This window comes from Athene noctua, chromosome 33 (assembly GCF_965140245.1).
Source record: "Athene noctua chromosome 33, bAthNoc1.hap1.1, whole genome shotgun sequence".
Lineage (NCBI taxonomy): Eukaryota > Metazoa > Chordata > Aves > Strigiformes > Strigidae > Athene > Athene noctua.
Window position 1 is genome coordinate 1783365 of NC_134069.1, and position 20790 is coordinate 1804154.

Here is a 20790-nt window from a genome sequence, read left to right on the forward strand (position 1 = left end):
CTCCTCCGTGTACCCCAACAGACACTGCACCCCCCAGACCCCCTGCAGGTGAGGGGGAACTGGGGGGCCCGGCAGGGAACTAGGGACCTACAGCAGAATATTGGGGTGAAAGGGGAGTATTGGGGTGCTGTAATGGGATACTGCGGGGATATGAGGGATACTGGGGGGGATACTAGGAGTACTGGGATTGTACAGGGGAATATTGGGGTGCTACAGGGGATACTGGGGTGATACGGGGGATTGAGGTACTATGGAAAAATATTGGGATGCTAGAGAGGGATATTGGGGTTCTGTGGGGGATACTGGAGTGATACAGGAGATACTGGAGTCCCACAGTAAAATACTGGGGTGCTAGCGAGGGACACTGGGGTTCTGTGGGGGATATTGCCGTGATATGGGGGGACTGGGGTCCTTGAGGTTTTGGGGTGCCAGTGCAGCTTTTGGGGTACCTGCACAGCATCGACGGTGCCGCGGAAGACGGGGTTCCCGAAGCGGGCGGCGCGGCAGTGCCGGAGGGGCCGGGCTGCAGCAGGTTCTGACCGTACTTCTCCAGGATGCTGAGCGCTGTCCGTGGCCCCCCCAAACCCTGTGGCCGCACCCCCCAGCGGCTGGGGGGGACAGGGAGGGTCAGAGAGAGCCCCCAAACCCCCACCGCGCCCCCACACTCCCCCTCCCACTGCCCCCATATTTTGAGTGCTGAGATAGGGGATTTGAGTAACTTTGGTCAGATGGCACAAGACAGAGGCCTGTGCACGGACAAAGAAAAGGGGGGAGAGCCACATACCAGGTGCTGATAACGTTGCTCGGCTGCAATCTCCTAGCCCAAAGAGAAGTTTCTTCTGGTCCTTGAAGTTGTGTGTTCCAGCAACAAATCACCCGAGATTCCAGCACAAACTGGCCTGGCGGTTTGGCCGGGGCCCAGGGAACAACTGAGGCAGCGCAGAGCGACAGGGTGAAAAGTTCATCAGCGAGGAAGAAGAGGTACTTCACCTATCCGACCCTTGCCCAGAAATTTCTGACCCCTGACCGGAGCTTGAAGAGCTCATGGCGCAGGCGCAAGGGGAGGAGACCTGATTACCATGAGGAGCGAGGGGAGGCGGGGGTACACTACGTATATGTACAGGCGTTCCATGAATATGCGCTATTCTGTAACGTATCAGCCGGACGGGAGCTGCAAACGGCGCGCGTGCTCGTGGTGGAGCGATCCCCCATGCGCCCGGCGCCGGATAAACGTTCCTACTTGTACTGGGTCTGGCTGAGCCGGAATCGGTTTTCCCTCACAGCAGCCCCGTGGTGCTGTGGTTTGTGCTGGGAGCTGCAGGGTGTTGGCAGCTCCCTGGTGTGGTGGCTGCTGCTGAGCAGTGCTCACACAGCACCAAGGCTCTTCCTGACATTTCCCCCAGCGGGACGGGGTGGGCGAGATCTCGGGAGGGGACACAGCCAGGACAGCTGACCCGAACCGACCCAAGGGATATTCCCGACCCTGTGACGTCGGCTCAGTATAAAGCCGGGAGAAAGGAGGGAGGGGTGGGTCACCCTCGGTCCTCCGAGGCAACCACTCCGCGTATTGGAGCCCCGCTTCCCGAGAAGGCCCCACAGCGCCTGTCCATGGGAAGGAGAGAATAAATCTGTTTGCTTTTGCTTCCGCGCAAAACCTGGCATTTAGCCAGAGTCAAACCACCACACTACTTTACAGCTTCACGGTTGTAGAGTCTTATCTCCGCAAGACACCTATAACCACTCTACAGGCACCCCAGTCCCCAGAGAGCTCCTTACAGACCCTCTGCGGCCCCTCAACCCCTACAGAGCTTCCCTATAGCCCCTCTATATCTCCCCCCTGCCTCTACAGAGCTCCTTAATAGCCCCCTACAGCACACCCCCCCCGAGCTCCCTATAGCCCCGAGGCCCCTACGGAGCTCCCTATCGCCCATCGATAGCTCCCCCAGCCCCGACAGAGCTCCTTATAAACCCCTACATACGCCCCAGCTCTCTATAGTACCTCTACAGCCCTCCGATCCCCTACAGAGCACTCTATAGACCCTCACCAGCCCCCCAAGCCCCTTCAGAGCTCCCTATATACCCTCTACAGCCCCCCAGCCCCTACAGAGCTCCATATACACCCTGAACAGCCCCTCGAGCCCCCACAGAGCTCCCTGTAACCCCTCTACAGTTCCCCCCTGCCTCTACAGATCTCCTTATAATGCCTCTACAGCCCACCAACCCCTAAAGCGCTCCCTATAGCCCCCCAACAGCCCCCCAGAGCTCCCTATCACCCCTCTACAGCCCTCCCCAACTCCCTATAGTCCCTCTACAGCCCCCCACAGAGCTCCTCATAGCCCCTCTAAAGCCCTCCCCGTCACTAAAGAGCTCCTTATAGCACCTCTCCAGCCCTCTCGCTATTGCCCCTCTACAGGCCCCCCAGACCTCCCTATAACCACTCTACAGCTCCGCCCAGCCCCTATAGAGCTCGTTATAGCCTCTCTGCGGACCCCCAGTCCCTGCATAAGTCCCTAAGCCCCTCAACAGTGACCAGAGCTCCCTAGAGCCCCTCTACAGCTCCATCAGCCCCTAGAGAGCTCCTTATAACCCCTCTACAGCCCTCCCCAGCTCCCTATAGTACCTCTGCATCCCCTCAACAGCTCCCGAGCCCCTACAGAGCTCCATATATAGCCTCTACAGCCCCCCAGCCCTTAGAGAGCTCCTATAGGCCCTGTACAGCTCCCTCAGCCCCTACAGAGCTTCCTATAGCCCCTCTACAGCCCCCCGCGAGCTCCATATACACTCTGAACAGTCTCCGGAGCCCCTACAGAGCTCCCTGTAGCCCCTCTACAGCTCCCGCAGCCCCTACAGAGCTCCTTATAATGCCTCCACAGCACACCAACCCCTACAGAGCTCCCTAGAGCCCCTCAACAGTCCACCAGAGCTCCCTATAACCCCTCTACAGCCACCCCAAACCCTACAGATATCCTCATAGCCCCTCTAAAGCCCCCTCTAGCCCTACAGAGCTGCCTAGAACCACTCTACAGGCACCCCAGCGCCTACAGAGCTCCTTATAACCACTCTTCGGCCCCCCACAGACCCTACAGACCTCCCTATAGTCTCTCTACAGCAAGCCCCAGCTCCTACAGAGCTCCTTTTAACCTCTCTACAGACCCTACAGAGCTCCCTACAGCCCACTAGCCCCTACAGAGCTCCGTACAGCCCCTCTACAGCTATCCCAGCTCCTACACCGCTCACTATAGCCCCTCTCCAACTCCCCCCAGCCTCTACAGAGCTCGCTATAGCCCCTCTACAGCCCCCCCAGGGCTCCCTGTAAACACTCTACAGCCCACGCCAGCCCCTACAGAGTTCCCTATAGCCTTGCTACAGCCCCCCTAGTCCCTACAGAGCTCCCTATAACCACTCTACAAGCACCCCGGTCCCCAGAGAGCTCCTTATAGACCCTCTGTGGCCCCCTCAATCCCTACAGAGTTCCTTATGACCAGTCTTCACCAGCCCAGCCCCTACAGAGCTCCTTATAATACCACTACAGGCCGCCAATCCCTACAGAGCTCCCTATAGTCCCTCTACAGCTCCCCCCAGCCCCTACAGAGCCCCTTATAATGCCTCCACAGCACACCAACCCCAAAAGAGCTCCCTAGAGCCCCTAAACAGTCCACCAGAGCTCCCTATAACCCCTCTACAGCCACCCCAAACCCTACAGATATACTCATAGCCCCTCTAAAGCCCCCCCTAGCCCTACAGAGCTGCCTAGAACCACTCTACAGGCACCCCAGCCCCTACAGAGCTCCTTATAACCACTCTTCTCCCCCCCAGCCCATACAAAGTGCCTTACAACCAGTCTTCGGGCACCGCAGCCCGTACAGAGCATCTTATAATGCCTCTACAGCCCCCCAGCTCCTGCAGAGCTCCTTATAGGCCCTGTACAGCTCCCACAGCCCATTCAGAGCTCCCTCTAGCCCCTCTACAGCCCCCCCAGCCCCTACATGACTCCATATACCCCGTCTACAGCTCCCCCAGCCCCTACAAAGCTCATTATAACCCCTCTAAACCCCTCCCCAGGTCCCTACAGCCCCCCTACAGGCCCCCAGCCCCTACAGAGCTCCCTATACCCCCTCTACAGCCCCCCCAGCCCCTACATGACTCCATATAGCCCGTCTACAGCTCCCACAGCCCCTACAGAGCTCATTATAGCCCCTCTGTGACACCCCCAGCCCCTACACAGCTCCTTATAACCCCTCTAAACCCCTCCCCAGGTCCCTACAGCCCCTCTACAGCTCCCCCCAGCCCCTACAGAGCTCACAATAGACCCTCTACAGCCCCCCCAGAGCTCCTTATAACCCCTCTACAGCCCCTCTACAGGTCCCAAGCCCCTACACAGATCGCTATAGCCCCCTTACAGGCGCCCCCGAGCTCCCTATAACCACACTATAGCCCCCCCGCCCCTACAGAGATCATTATAACCGCTCTACAGCCGAACCCAGCCAGTAAAAAGCTCCTCATAACCAATCTAGGGCCACCCCCTCAGCCCCTACAGAGCTCCCTATAGCCCCTCAACAGCCCCCCCAGCTCCTACAGAGCTCCCTATAACCACTCTACAGCCCCCCAGCCCCTAGAGAGCTCCTTATAGCCCCTCTACACGCCACCAGAGCTCTCTATAGCACCTCATCAGCCCCCCAGCCCCTCCAGAGCTCCCTATAGGCCCTGTACAGCTCCCACAGACGTACTTAATAGTCCCTCTACCCCCCATGCCAGGCCCTACACGGCTCCTTATATCCCCTCTACAGCCCCCCCAGCTCCCTAAATTACCTCTACAGACCACCAGCCCCTACAGAGGTACTTATAACCCTCTAAAGCCCCCAGTGCCTACAGAGGTACTTATAGCCCCTACAGAGCCCTACAACCTCTACAGACCTGCCTAGAGGCCCTCTACAGCCTCCGCCAGTCCCTACAGAGCTCCTTATTGACCCTCTACAGCACAGTAGCCCCTACAGAGCTCCCTATAGCATCTATACAGCCCAAACAGCCACTACAGAGCTCCTTACAACCCCTCTACAGCTCCCCAGCCCCTACAGACCTCGTTATATAACCTCTGGACACCTCAGTCCCTACAGAAGTCCCTATAGCCCCTCAACAGCGACCAGAACTCACTATACCCCCTCTACAGCTCCATCAGCCCCTAGAGAGCTCCTTATGACACCTCTACAGCCCTCCCCAGCTCCCTATAGTACCTCTACATCCCCTCAACAGCCCCTGAGCCCCTACACAGCTCCCTATATACCGTCTACAACCCCCAGCCCTTACAGAGATCCCTATAGGTCCTCTACAGCTCCCACAGCCCCCACAGAGCTCCTTCTAGCCCCTCTAAAGCCCCCCCAGCTGCTACATGACTCCTTATAATAACTCTACAGCCCACCAGGCCCTACAGAGCTCCTTATAAACCCTCTGCAGCCCCCCCAACCCCTACAGAACTCCTTATAGCCCCTCTACAGCCCCCCAAGAGCTCCCTGTAACCACTCTACAGCCCCCTCCAGAGCTCATTGTAACACCTCTACAGCCCACCCCAGCCCATACAGAGCTCCTCACAGCCAATCTAGGGCCCCCCCCCCAGCCCCTACAGAACAGCATATAGCCCTGCTACAGCCACCTCAGCCCCTACAGAGCTCCTTAGAACCACTCTTCTCCCCCCCCAGCCCCTAGAAACCGCCTTACAACCAGTCTTCGGGCACCGCAGCCCGTACAGAGCATCTCATAAAGCCTCTACAGCTCCCCAGCCCTTACAGCGCTCCTTATAAACCCTGTGGCCCCCCAAGCCCCTACAGAGGTCCTTATAGCCCCTCTAAAGCCCCTCCAGCCCCTACATGACTCCTTATAGCACCTCTACAGCCCCCCAGCCCTTACCGAGCTCCCTACACCCCCTCTAGAGCACACTGAGCTCCCAATAGGGCCTCTACAGCCCCCCAGTCCCTACAGAGCTCCTTATAGGCCCTGCACAGCTACCACAGCCCATACAGAGCTCCTTATAGGCCCTCTAAAACCCGCCAGCCACTACATGACTCCCTATAGCATCTCTACAGCCTCCCCAGCCACTACAGAGCTCATTATAGCCCCTCTGCAACACCCCCAGCCCCTATAGAGCTCCTTGTAACCCCACTAAACCCCTCCCCAGGTCCCTACAGACCCTCTACAGCCCCTCAGTCCCTACGGAGCTTCCTATAGAACCTCTACGGCCTCCTATCCCATACAGAGCTCACAATAGACCCTCTACAGCCCCCCCAGAGCTCCTTATAACCCCTCTACAGCTCTCCCCAAAACGCTATAGTCCCTCTACAGCCCCCCAGCCCCTACAGAGCTCCTTCTAGCCCCTCTAAAGATCCCCCCAGCCCTTACATGACTCCATATAGCACCTGTACAGCCCACCAGCCCCTACAGAGCTCCCTACAGACACTCTATAGCACTGAGCTCCCAATAGAGCCTCTACAGCCCCCCGGTCCCTACAGAGCTCCCTAGAGCCCCTCTGCAGCCCCCCAGCCCCTATAGAGCTCCTTATAAACCCTCTACAGCCCCAACTGCCACGACACAGCTCCCTATAGACCCTCTACAGCCCATCCTAGCCTGTACTGTGCTCCTCGTAGCCAATCTAGGGCCCCCCCTACGACCCAACAGAGCTCCATATAGCCCTGCTAAAACCCCCACAGCCCCTACAGAGCTCCCTATAACCACTCTACAGCTCCCACCAGCCCATACAGAGCTCATTATAGCCCCTCTGCAACACCCACAGCCCCTACAGAGGTCCTTATAACCCCTCTAAACTCCTCCCCAGGTCCCTAAGGCCACTCTACAACCCGCCAGCCCCTACAGAGCTCCCTATATACCCTCAACAGACCCCCAGCCCTTACCGAGCTCCCTATAGGCCCTGTACAGCTCCCACAGCCCCTACAGAGCTCCTTCTAGCCCCGCTACAGCCCCCCAGCCCTTACATGACTCCATATAGCCCCTCTACAGCCCCCCCAGCCCCTACAAAGCTCATTATAACCCCTCTTCGACACCCCTAGCCCCTACAGAGCTCCTTATACCACCTCTAAACCCCTCCCCAGGTCCCTACAGACCCTCTACAGCCCCTCAGTCCCTACAGAGCTCACAACAGACCCTCTACAGTCCCCCCAGAGATCATTATAACCCCTCTACAGCTCTCCCCAGAACCCTATAGCCCCTCAACAGCCCCCCCAGCTCCTACAGAGCTCCCTATAACCACTCTACAGCCCCCCAGCCCCTAGAGAGCTCCTTATAGCCCCTCTACACACCACCAGAGCTCTCTATAGCACCTCATCAGCCCCCCAGCCCCTCCAGAGCTCCCTATAGGCCCTGTACAGCTCCCACAGACGTACTTAATAGTCCCTCTACCCCCCATGCCAGGCCCTACACGGCTCCTTATATCCCCTCTACAGCCCCCCCCAGCTCCCTAATTTACCTCTACAGACCACCAGCCCCTACAGAGGTACTTATAAACCCTCTGCAGTCCCCCCAGAGCTCCCTGTAACCACTCTACAGCCCCCTCCAGAGCTCATTGTAACACCTCTACAGCCCACCCCAGCCCATACAGAGCTCCTCACAGCCAATCTAGGCCCCCCCCCCCAGCCCCTACAGAACAGCATATAGCCCTGCTACAGCCACCTCAGCCCCTACAGAGCTCCCGAGAACCACTCTTCTCCCCCCCCAGCCCCTAGAAACCACCTTACAAACAGTCTTCGGGACCCACAGCCCATACAGAGCATTTTATAATGCCTCTACATCCCCCCAGCCCTTACAGAGCTCCTTATAAACCCTCTGCGGCCCCCCAAGCCCCTACAGAGGTCCTTATAGGCCCTGTACAGCTCCCACAGCCCCTACAGAGCTCCTTCTAGCCCCTCTAAAGCCCCTCCAGCCCCTCCATGACTCCCTATAGCCCCTCTACAGCCCCTACAGAGCTCATTATAGCGCTTCTGCAACACCCCCAGCCCCTACAGAGCTCATTGTAACCCCTATAAACCCCTCCCCAGGTCCCTACAGACCCTCTACAGCCCCTCAGTCCCTACAGAGCTTCCTACAGAACCTCTACAGCCTCCTAGCCCCTACAGAGCTCACAATTGACCCTCTACAGCCCCCTCAGAGCTCCTTATAACCCCTCTACAGCTCTCCCCAGAACCCTATAGTCCCTCTACAGCCCCCCAGCCCCTACAGAGCTCCTTCTAGCCCCTCTAAAGATCCCCCCAGCCCTTACATGACTCCTTATAGCACCTCTACAGCCCACCAACCCCTACAGAGCTCCCTACAGCCACACTATAGCACTGAGCTCCCAATAGAGCCTCTACAGCCCCCTGGTCCCTACAGAGCTCCCTAGAGCCCCTCTGTAGCCCCCCAGCCCCTATAGAGCTCCTTATAAACCCTCTACAGCCCCAACTGCCACTACAGAGCTCCCTATAGACCCTCTACAGCCCACCCTAGCCTGTACTGTGCTCCTCATAGCCAATCTAGGGCCCCCCCTACAACCCAACAGAGCTTCATATAGCCCTGCTAAAACCCCCACAGCCCCTACAGAGCTCCCTATAACCACTCTACAGCTCCCACCAGCCCCTACAGAGCTCATTATAGCCCCTCTGCAACACCCGCAGCCCCTACAGAGGTCCTTATAACCCCTCTAAACTCCTCCCCAGGTCTCTAAGGCCACTCTACAACCCGCCAGCCCCTACAGAGCTCCCTATATACCCTCAACAGACCCCCAGCCCTTACCGAGCTCCCTATAGGCCCTGTACAGCTCCCACAGCCCCTATAGAGATCCTTCTAGACCCTCTAAAGCCCCCCAGCCCCTAAATGACTCCATATAGCCCCTCTACAGCACCCCCAGCCACTACAAAGCTCATTATAACCCCTCTTCGACACCCCTAGCCCCTACAGAGCTCCTTATAGCCCTCTAAACCCCTCCCCAGGTTCCTAAAGCCCCTCTACAGCCCCTCAGTCCCTACAGAGCTTCCTATAATCCCTCTACAGCCCCAGAGCCCCTACAGAGCTCCCTATACCCCTTCTACAGCCCCCCCAGCCCCTACATGACTCCTTATTATAGCACCTCTACAGCCCACCAGCCCTTACAGAGCTCCCTACAACCCCTCTACAGCACACTGAGCTCCCAATAGGGCCTCTACAGCCCCCCAGTCCCTACAGAGCTCCTTATAACCACTCTTCTCCCCCCCAGCCCCTACAAAGTGCCTTACAACCATTGTTCGGGCACCGCAGCCCGTACAGAGCATCTTATAATGCCTCTACAGCCCCCCAGCCCCTGCAGAGCTCCTTACAGTCCCTGTACAGCTCCCACAACCCATTCAGAGCTCATTCTAGCCGCTCTAAAGCCCCCACAGCCCATACATGACTCCATATAGCCTGTCTACAGCTCCCCCAGCCCCTACGGAGCTCATTATAGCCCCTATGCGACACCCCCAGCCCCTACACAGCTCCTTATAACCCCTCTAAACCCCTCCCCCAGGTCCCTACAGCCCCTCTACAGCTCCCCCCAGCCCCTACAGAGCTCACAATAGACCCTCTACAGCCCCCCCAGAGCTCCTTATAACCCCTCTACAGCCCTCCCCAGATCCCTATAGCCCCTCTACAGGCCCCAAGCCCCTACACAGATGGCTATAGCCCCCTTACAGGCCCCCCCGAGCTCCCTATAACCACACTACAGCTCCCCCCACCCCTATAGAGATCATTATAACCGCTCTACAGCCGAACCCAGCCCGTAAAAAGCTCCTCATAACCAATCTAGGGCCACCCCCTCAGCCCCTACAGAGCTCCCTATAGCCCCTCAACAGCCCCCCCAGCTCCTATAGAGCTCCGTATAACCCCTCTACAGCTCCCCAGCCCCTACAGAGCTCGTTATATAAGCTCTGGACACCTCAGTCCCTACAGAAGTCCCTATAGCCCCTCAACAGCGACCAGAACTCCCTATACCCCCTCTACAGCTCCATCAGCCCCTAGAGAGCTCCTTATAACCCCTCTACAGCCCTCCCCAGCTCCCTATAGTACCTCTACATCCCCTCAACAGCCCCTGAGCCCCTACACAGCTCCCTATATACCGTCTACAACCCCCAGCCCTTACAGAGATCCCTATAGGTCCTCTACAGCTCCCACAGCCCCCGCAGAGCTCCTTCTAGCCCCTCTAAAGCCCCCCCAGCTGCTACATGACTCCTTATAATAACTCTACAGCCCACCAGCCCCTACAGAGCTCCTTATAAACCCTCTGCAGCCACCCCAACCCCTACAGAACTCCTTATAGCCCCTCTACAGCCCCCCAAGAGCTCCCTGTAACCACTCTACAGCCCCCTCCAGAGCTCATTGTAACACCTCTACAGCCCACCCCAGCCCATACAGAGCTCCTCACAGCCAATCTAGGCCCCCCCCCCAGCCCCTACAGAACAGCATATAGCCCTGCTACAGCCACCTCAGCCCCTACAGAGCTCCCGAGAACCACTCTTCTCCCCCCCCAGCCCCTAGAAACCACCTTACAAACAGTCTTCGGGACCCACAGCCCATACAGAGCATTTTATAATGCCTCTACATCCCCCCAGCCCTTACAGAGCTCCTTATAAACCCTCTGCGGCCCCCCAAGCCCCTACAGAGGTCCTTATAGGCCCTGTACAGCTCCCACAGCCCCTACAGAGCTCATTATAGCGCTTCTGCAACACCCCCAGCCCCTACAGAGCTCATTGTAACCCCTATAAACCCCTCCCCAGGTCCCTACAGACCCTCTACAGCCCCTCAGTCCCTACAGAGCTTCCTATAGAACCTCTACAGCCTCCTAGCCCCTACAGAGCTCACAATTGACCCTCTACAGCCCCCTCAGAGCTCCTTATAACCCCTCTACAGCTCTCCCCAGAACCCTATAGTCCCTCTACAGCCCCCCAGAGCTCCTTATAGGCCCTGTGCAGCTCCCACAGCCCCTACAGAGCTCCTTCTAGCCCCTCTAAAGATCCCCCCAGCCCTTACATGACTCCTTATAGCACCTCTACAGCCCACCAGCCCATACAGAGCTCCCTAGAGCCCCTCTGTAGCCCCCCAGCCCCTATAGATCTCCTTATAAACCCTCTACAGCCCCAACTGCCACTACAGAGCTCCCTATAGACCCTCTACAGCCCACCCTAGCCTGGACTGTGCTCCTCATAGCCAATCTAGGGCCCCCCTTACGACCCAACAGAGCTCCATATAGCCCTGCTAAAACCCCCACAGCCCCTACAGAGCTCCCTATAACCACTCTACAGCTCCCCCCAGCCCATACAGAGCTCATTATAGCCCCTCTGCAACACCCACAGCCCCTACAGAGGTCCTTATAACACCTCTAAACCCCTTCCCAGGTCCCTAAGGCCACTCTACAACCCGCCAGCCCCTATAGAGCCCCCTATAGGGCCTGTACAGCTCCCACAGCTCTTACAGAGCTCCTTATAACCCCTCTACAGCCCTCCCCAGCTCCCTATAGTACCTGTACATCCCCTCTACAGCCCCCGAGCCCCTACAGAGCTCCCTATAACCACTCTACAAGCACCCCAGTCCTCAGAGAGCTCCTTATGACCACTCTTCCCACCCCAGCCCCTACAGAGCTCCTTATAATGCCAGTACAGACCACCAACCACTACAGAGCGCCCTGCAGCCCCTCTACAGCTCCGCCCTGCCTCTACAAGCTTCTTATAATCCCTACAGCCCCCCAGATCCCACAGAGCTCCCTATATTCCCTCTACAGACCCCAGTCCCTACAGACCCCCCTACCTGCGGGCTGTCCCCATCCGTTACTGGCAGCGATCCGGCCACCAGCGGCCCCTGGGGACGGGAAGAAGAACCGCTCCCACTTCACACCAGTACAGACCAGTAGGAACCAGTGACACCCCCACTCCACACCCCCTGTACATCCCTGGGCACCTCTACTATAGCCCAGTGCCCCACCCACCCATCCCAGTGCAGCCCAACCTCCTCCCAGTCCCTTCCAATATACCTCTGTGCTCCCCCCAGTTCCTCCCAGTCCCCACTCACCTTAGCCCCCCCACCAGGAGGTCAGTGAAGAACTGGGGGTTCAGGTACTCGTTCTGGAGGAGAGAGGCAGAGGGAGAGCAAGAGCCCTCCCAGTATAGCACAGTACTTTCCAGTATGTCCCAGTTCCCCTCCCAGTACTCCTCAGTATGGCCCAGTGACCCTCTTACCGCTCCCTAATACATCCCAGTGTATCCCAGTGACCTTCCTAGTGCTCCCCAATATATCCCAGTATATCCCACTGCTCCCCAGCATGTCCCAGGGCCGCCCTAGACTGTCCTAATGACCTTCCCAGTGGCCCCCAGAGCTCACGGCCAGCAGCAGGTCCAGCTTGGCTCGCAGCAGCAGGACATCAGCGGTGACGGTGGCCACACGGGGGATTTGGGGACCCCCAACCTCAGGGGAAAGCTCAGCCCCTGCCCTGTCTCCTCTGTGTACCCCAACAGACGCCGCACACCCCAGCCCCCCTGCAGGTGAGGGGGAACTGGGGGGCCCGGCAGGGAACTAGGGACCTACAGCAGAATATTGGGGTGAAAGGGGAGTATTGGGGTGCTGTAATGGGATACTGCAGGGATATGAGTGATACTGGGGGGGATACTAGGAGTACTGGGATTGTACAGGGAAATATTGGGGTGCTACAGGGGATATTGGGGTGATACGGGGGATTGAGGTACTATGGAAAAATATTGGGATGCTAGAGAGGGATATTGGGGTTCTGTGGGGGATACTGGAGTGAGACAGGAGATACTGGAGTCCCACAGTAAAATACTGGGGTGCTAGTGAGGGACACTGGGGTTCTGTGGGGGATATTGGCGTGATATGGGGGGACTGGGGTCCTTGAGGTTTTGGGGTGCCAGTGCAGCTTTTGGGGTACCTGCACAGCATCGACGGTGCCGCGGAAGACGGGGTTCCCGAAGCGGACGGCGCGGCAGTGCCGGGGGGGCCGGGCTGCAGCAGGTTCTGACTGTACTTCTCCAGGATGCTGAGCGCTGTCCGTGGCCCCCCCAAACCCTGTGGCCGCACCCCCCAGCGGCTGGGGGGGACAGGGAGGGTCAGAGAGAGCCCCCAAACCCCCACCGCACCCCCACACTCCCCCTCCCACTGCCCACATTCCCCATTCCCCCATATTTTGAGTGCCTCCCCTGCATTTCGGCTGACCCCACCTCCCCCATTTTGGGGTCCCCCCCAACGCTCCAGGCACAGGTTGTGGCACAGCAGTCGGGCACCGTCCAGGTGTCCACACTTGTCTTGGGGGCGGGGGGGCTGTAGGGGGCCTGGGGACCCCCAAAATCGGGCTCAGCTCTGCCGCTGTCGCCTCCCCGGGGTCCTGGGTCGGAGCCGCCTCCAGTGCCGCACGCAGCGCCCCCCCGAGATCGGGCGGGAGGGCGCCTCACTGCCCCCCGGGGTTCAGGGGAACCCCCCTGGGTCGAGGGGTGCCCCATTCGGAGCGGCCCGCGATGGGGGGGCACCCCTAGGAGGACCCCGCGGTGTGGGGGGAGCCCTCAGGATCTTGGGGGGCCCTCAGAGGACTCCGGGATGCGCGGGGACCCCCGGCATGTGGGGGGAGTCCCCTCCGCCGGGACTGGGGCGCCGGGCTCGGCCTCTTCCGCCATCACCTGAGGGGCAGAAACGGGGAGAAAAAGGGAAACTTTTACGGGGGGGAGGAACGAAAATAATGTGTTAGCGGGGCAGCGGTGGCACTAATGGAGGCGCAGCCCTCGCCTGGGGTCCCCGAGGGGTCCTGCCCCCCAAAACCCCCTGGTCGGGGGATCCCAGTGGGCGGGGGGTCCCTCTCCCCACACTGTCAGGGGGGTCCCGTCCCCCACTGCCAGGTGCCCTGTCGGAGGGTCGAGAGGGGAGGACGGGGGTGCGTGAGGGCCCGGGGGTACCAGGGAGAACTCGGGGACCCCCGCCCCAGCGTAGGGCGGTGCCGCGGGGAGGGGGCGCCCAGCGGGGAGCCCCTGCCTACCTCAGGAGCCGGCGAGGAGAAGAGCAGAAGTGCAGGAAGAAGAGAAGGAAGAGAAGGCAGCCGCGCCCGCCCCGACCGGCGCCGACTACAAAATGGCGGCGGCGACTGCGGGGGGGGGGGGGGGGAAAGCGCCTTCCCGCCCTGGGGCCGTCACGCCGCGCCGGCCCCGCCCCCTCGCTGGCAATGCCCTCACCCGCCATGGCGGCCGCGGCGTCGCCCCGCACCCCCTCCGCGTCCTGCGCATGCTCCTCTCCGGCCCCGCCCCCTCGCTGGCAATGCCCTCACCCGCCATGGCGGACCCCGCTCCCCTCAGGGCCACCGTGATGGCGGCGGCGGTGGCCCCGGCAGCTTCCCCGGGCTCCGGTGAGGCGGGAGGGCGGGTAGGGGAGCCCCGGGGTGGGGGGGCCCTCGGGGGTGGCGTCGCGCCCGCGTCGCGGCCTCCCCCCGCCCGGGGGGTGTGAACCCGGCGGCTCGGGGGGGTCGGGTCCTCCCCCCCCTTCCCCTTCCCCCCCTCGCCTTTCCCTTCCCCGCCCTTCCCGGGGGTCACCGGGGCCGTGACGTCCCGGCGAGCACGGGGGGCGCGGGCCGGCAGCGGCAGCGGGGCCAGGCGGGGCCCGGCGTCCCTGGGGGGCGGCGGGGGGGGTCAGGGGCAGCCCCCAGGGACCCCCCCACACCTGCCCCGAGGCAGCGCCCGCAAATCCCCCCACAAACCCCCACGGGGACGTTTCCCGGCCCCGCAGAGACCCCCCCAGGTCCCCCCCAGCCCACAGAGACCCCCAGCCCCGGGTCACCGAGGGCCATGGCCCCCACCAGGGCGGCCCCACGTGGAGGCGCAGGGGCTGGAGGAAGTTTTGCACCAGCCCCACGGGGGTGTAGGCCCCCAGCCCCAAATCCTCCAGCCGCTCCTCCCCTCCACACCCCCGGCGGGAGGGGGCCTCTGCCCCACAGCCGGGGGGGGTGACAAGCGGGACCCACAGCAGGGGGGTCCGGACTGAAACCAAGAAACTCCCTCACCAGTCGGAATCCAAAGGCACTGCTCGGCGGGAATTCCTGATCAGCAGCGCTGGGGTCGCCCTGGGCTTTCTCCACCATAAGGGCTCCCCCGAACTAGCGGGGGCCATCAGTTTACACACCCGCCAATCATACACAGGCGTGAATTTCCTGGAAAGGGGTGTTTTATGATCACGACTTCCCGGGATTCCTTTGCGCAGCCCCAGCATGCCCAGTGACAAGAGAGTGAGGGGCCTCGGTGGCCGAGGGCAGGAGTACGGGCTCTTCTTCGCGGGGTCGGCTCTTTGTGGAGCAGGAGCCGTGAGGAAGGTCCAGGTGTCGTCCGCCTGCATGGGCGAGATCACCCTCCCTAGACGGTATCTCCGGGCCCTTGTCTTCGAGTTGCCCTTAGCTCGGTTGCCCAAGCACCCACCGAAGGCTGCTACCGGTGAGGTGTATGGGGAGCGTTTTACTTTTGTCCACGCAGACCAAGAGGCCGACGGAAAACCGCTGAGGAGTCGCTGGGGAACAAACACGAGCAAAACCTTCCTGCCTCGCAGTTCAGACTTCATCAGAAATTCCCTGGTTTGAGCCCTTGCAAGACCCACGGTGGGCTCTGTTCGCCCCGTGGTGGGGTGGGGAGGAGAAGGGGGGTTATAGGGGGGTCTGAACTACAGCCCCTGCCCCCCCCTCCCCTTGAGCCCCCCCGCCCTGCCCCAAGTCCCCAATCTGCCCCCCCCGAGCCCCTGTCCTTCCCTGTGGCCCCCTAGACCCCCAACGTGCTTTCCCAGAGCCCCTGTCCTGCCCTGTGCCCCCTCCAGACCCTCAGTCTGCCCCCCCAGACCCCATGTGTGCCCTCCCAAAATCTCTGTCCTGCCCTGTGGCCCCCCCTACGACTGCCCTAAGACACTCTGTGTTCCAGCCGCTGTCCCCAAGACCTCTCGGCCCTGTGACCAGTGGCCCCTTCTCCCACCACACCCTCCCCCTCCCCTCGACCAGGCTCGGGGTCACCCCTCGGAGTGACTCTTCCCCTTTGTGCCCCCCTTGGCTGCCTGCAGCCTCACTTTGCAGGCGCTGGGCCTTGCCCAGGAGGCGGGGTGGAACCGAAGCGTGGTGAGCTGTGGAAGGCGGCAGCTTCATTCAACAGCTAAGACAAACATGGGTGGTTGTGTGCAGTCGGGGGGCGTGGGCAGGACCGAGCAGGCCGTTGGCACTGAGGCTGCCGTTGGCTCAGCAGGCAGAGCCCCTGCAGGAGGTGGCCGTGGTGCACTGCAGCCTGCGCTGGATCCTTTCCCTCCTGCTGCTCAGGCCTTCCCTCAGGTTCTGCAGGAGCTCCTGCAAGCAAGTGAAGAATTCCACCAACTTCTGGGGTAGAAGGGGGCGGGAGCTGAACCCGCCTGATGGTGTTGGTGTTGGCCTTGGCCTCTGAAGGGGGGTTGAGGGGAAGGCTGGCCGTGGCATTGGAGCAGCCGTTCCTGCTGGGGGCAGCCCCACCTGTACTAGGATCCACTCGTAGTAGTGCTGAGTGGAGGTGTAGATTCCGGGCCGTTTCGCTCTCGCGCAGCCTCTCCCCCAGCTGGTCACCCCAGCGAGCCAGAAGTAGTCAGCACTCCTGTCTTTGCAGAGGAGAGGACCGCCGCTGTCCCCCTGCGACGGAGGAAAGAGGGTCACGGTGGTGTCGGGTGGCCGCTGGCAGCGCTGGGGCCGGCTCCTTCTCTCTGCCAGCACCCCCAGAGCTGTGTCCGCGGCACAGAGGCGCTGCTCAGGTGCTGGGGCCGACAGGACCTTGTCTGGGAGGGGGTGGTGGGCCCGTGGGGTAGGGCTGGCGCTCATCTCTGCACAGCGACGCTGGCCGGGTGCAAGAGGGATGTTCCAGGGCTGGGAGCCGGACCTCGGGGCTGCCAGGAGCGCTGGGTGGGCTTTCTGGGCAGAGTCCCGGGCCTCTGGGGCAAGTGGGGCCCTGGGCAAGGACCTGCAGCCGGGGAAGGGGAGCCCCAGCAGCGGTGGGGACCCAGCGGTGGTGGGAGGGCGACTGGCCAGGCACAGCCCGTGCCGGGGGGTGTCTGGGCGGCTCTAGGGGGCTGCCGGTGCCGCTGGGCGCTGCCTTAGAGTCACAGAATCCCAGAATCCTTCAGGTTGGAAAATCCCCTCGGGATCATCGAGTCCAACCCTCAGGCCCACTCTACAAAGTTCTCCCCTGCCCCACATCCCCCCACAGCTCATCCAAATGGCCCTTAAACACACCCGGGGATGGGGACTCTCCCCCCTCCCTGGGCAGCTTCTTCCACTCTCTGACTGTGGGAGACATCGGCCTGTCAGCCCTGCACAGCCCCTGAGCAGCAGCAAGGCTTTGATGAGGAACAGCCCTGGGGAGAAAGATCAGAAACTGCCGAGTTGTGCCGAGGCGTCAGGGGAAAACGAGGGACAGCTGCCACCCTGAGCTGTGGGAAATCCTGACCCGTGAGGAGTTCCCGCCGCGTGAACAGCGCCTGAGCGAGCAGGGGATTGGTCTGCACAGCGTGTGAGAGTGCTCTGGTGCTGATAGGAGAAAGGATTGATGGCTGTCCAATTGCCGATTTGCTAATTGTGAAGTAAGAGCTTTGGGGAGTGCATAAGTATGTGCTATTGTAATAAGAAAGGGTCTTTCCTTCCGCTCTTCAGTGCAGAGTCCGTGCCCCGGTTGCCACAAGCCTGGATCCAGCCTCACCTGGACTCCTCTCTGAGAAGGAGTTGCGAAAGCAAGGGGATCTGTTCTGAACCTCGTGTCTCAGCGGGAGCTCTTCCTTACCCTTTGTACCTCTCCCATTAGGCAGAAACCTTTGACCAAGTCTGGGATTGAGATTGAATCTACCTGCATCTAAGCTCCATCAGGAGTTGAGAAAGCAAGGGGGTCCATTGTGAACTCTGTGACTCAGCGGGAGGTCTCCCTTACCTTTTTCTGTTTCTGGTCTCTGTGTAAATAATTTTAAATAAATTTGAACTTGATTTTCCTTTGTATGTTTCTTCCAGGTAGTAAGCAATAGAGTGAATGCTGCCACCAGACTTTGCAAAATCACCCTTTTATAACATCACGTTGAACTCACTTTTTGCTAATACCTTCCACAGCGACTCTTCAAGTGATCTAAAACACTCACCCGCAACACACCCGCCCGGGGCTCCAAGGGCCCTGGGCACCCCCTGCCTGGCGGCGGCCTGGGCCAGCTGGCAGGTGACAGCGGGGACCCGGGCAGGCTCACGGGGCACTGGCAGCGCCGTGACAGGGGGCAGCGCTCAGGCAGGGACGGCGGGGACATGGCTGGGGGGGTGAAGCCCCCGCCGGGCGCCTCCGACGTCCTCGGCGGCTGGATAGGGACCCTCTCTGCAGGGGGAGCGAAGAGGGGTGACGGGGTGAGAGCCGGGCGGGCAGAGCTGGCGGGGGAGTTCCCTGGAGAGCAGGAGCCTGAGGAGGAGCGGGAGCCTGCTGCTGCCCCTGCCGTGGGGGTTGGGCGCTGCGGGGTCTCTTTGGGGCAAACAGGGTTTTGGGGGTCTGGCCCCACGGCCATCATTCCACCAGCACCTGCTTCAGCCAGCCTTACGAGGTTTTGCTGCTTCACCCCACAACTCCCCAGCCCAGCGGTTCCCATCCTGCTGTTCTGTCTCCAGGGATGATTTCCCATCCCCACAATGGTTCCCCTCCCAACAGCTTCCCGTCCCAGGGATGGTTTCCCATCTCAAGGACGATTTCTCAGCCCCGCGATGGTTTCCTATCCCGACACTCTCCCCACCTCCATGATCTCCCATCGCAAGCATGGTTTTCTGGGGGGAGGTGAATTCTGTGTCCACGGGGAAGGGACAGGGCAGCGGTGGCCCTGCGATGCTGATGTGTGTGCGCTGCCCCATCCTGCCCCGGCAGTGGGGATGAGCGGGGGGTTGGGGTGTGGAGAAGTTTTTGGAAGATAACGGCCACCTGGTCCTTGATACCGACATGGTAACTCTGTGCTAGCTGCCCCTGTGTAAAGAACTCACTGTTCAATGTTCCTCTCTGGCTGCCACTGCACAGAGAGCTATTGTTCAGCAAATTCCTTAACTAGAGATATGGAGTGAAGTTGAAACACTGAGTAGGAGGTCCATAGGCTCGTGCTTCTTGCGTGTGCTTCTCGCGTTGTACCAATGAAATATGAGTTATATTGTGTGGACTGTGGCTTAGAACCAATCACAGCTTGTTTAGCTGTATGCGATCACGCCCTAATAGTATATAAGATGCTCTGTGCTTAATAAAATTGGATCGAGCTGGCAAACCACATTGGTGTTATTCTGGATACCCGGGCTGTATCCGTCGACACAAAGGAGCACACACTTACTGCTGAAGCCCTGGGAGCGTTACAAGGTGATGTCGCTGTAGCTCTAAGTTGCATACAAGCCCAGTTATGGATGCAAACAGTAGCAGAATCTGTAATAAGGGAAGGAGAGGAGGGTGCACTTCCCACTGAAATTCGAAAAATAGTTTGGGATAGTGCCCAGAGACAGAGACAAAGTTACAATCATGGTGGAACATGGTCAACTTCACCTATAGGCCTGACACACGTACAGTAACGACTTTTGTGTTTACAATATGTGATGCAAAATTAATCACCATACACCCCATTGTAAGTCTCGGAGTCAATTACAACGGGACCCTGCTGTACCCCTTTGCACATAAGACCTGGGCTATGAATACTGGTAATAAATGGCAAGCAGTAGATCTCAAACCCTGTATCATGAAAGAACAACAGGGATTTATATGTGACAGTAATACCTTAATAACCCAGGGTACCTGCTTAGATACTGACCAAAAGATCTGCCACTTTGAAGCACGCCCCAATGTAGATTTGAGGACCGTTGTTGTCTGTACCGGAAAGGGATGTGCATGTTTAAGGACACTGTGTGACACAATAATCATAGATGGGCAAGAGAAGAAATTGATACAGCATCTAAATTATTGTATTTGTAATTTCACCATCATCCTGGGGTGTGATTTCACTTATTCTGCCCCGGTGGTTACACATTCCCTCTTGAAAAGCAGCCTCATGGTAAAGGTACTTCCTGTCCCCACAGGGTTAAATGTCAGTCATATAGAAAGCCTATTAAAACACCCAGACTTACACCGGATACTGGAAGAAGTTAAGGAAAAAGGGCAAGAAACTTTACTCACAACCTTTCATGATGGGGAAAGGATAAAAAAGGTCTTAAAGATGGTTGAGCAGGAAGGGGAACATAATTGCTGGGATACGCTCTTCAGATGGTCGCCGACAGCTACTGGCACCTTAAACACAGCCCTTCACCCAGTGGTTGCTTTATGAATAGCTGTAGCAATTTTGTTGATCCTTACTGTAGCTATATATGGATGGATCTGGAGACTTACAAAACGCTTGCAAGCTGTGTATGACGCTTTATATCACAATCCGAGCTTTAAGCAATAAACTGATTAATTTGTAGGATAGCACTAACATATTATAGGACAAGGGAAATAGATTAAGAAGTAGATAAATAAGTAGTAAAAGAATTTACTAAGTAAGAAGAAAAGGGGGGGATGAGACGGGGAGTCTAAACAATCTTAGATTGATGGTGCAAGGCCTGCGCAAAAACAAGGGGAGGCGTATGGGACTGTTCGAACAAGACATACCAGGTGCTGATAACGTTGCTAGGCTGCAATCTCCTAGCCCAAAGAGAAGTTTCTTCTGGTCCTTGAAGTTGTGTGTTCCAGCAACAAATCACCCGAGATTCCAGCACAAACTGGCCTGGCGGTTTGGCCGGGGCCCAGGGAA

At 59.1% G+C, this 20790-nt stretch overlaps 1 long non-coding RNA gene across 1 annotated transcript; it reads left to right on the top strand.

Moving 5' to 3' along the window:
• Positions 1-16714: 16714 nt before the first annotated feature.
• LOC141972532 (uncharacterized) lies at positions 16715-17992 on the top strand. Its single transcript, XR_012635416.1, has 2 exons — positions 16715-16773; positions 17669-17992. It is a non-coding gene; the product is annotated as an uncharacterized LOC141972532 (long non-coding RNA).
• Positions 17993-20790: the final 2798 nt, after the last annotated feature.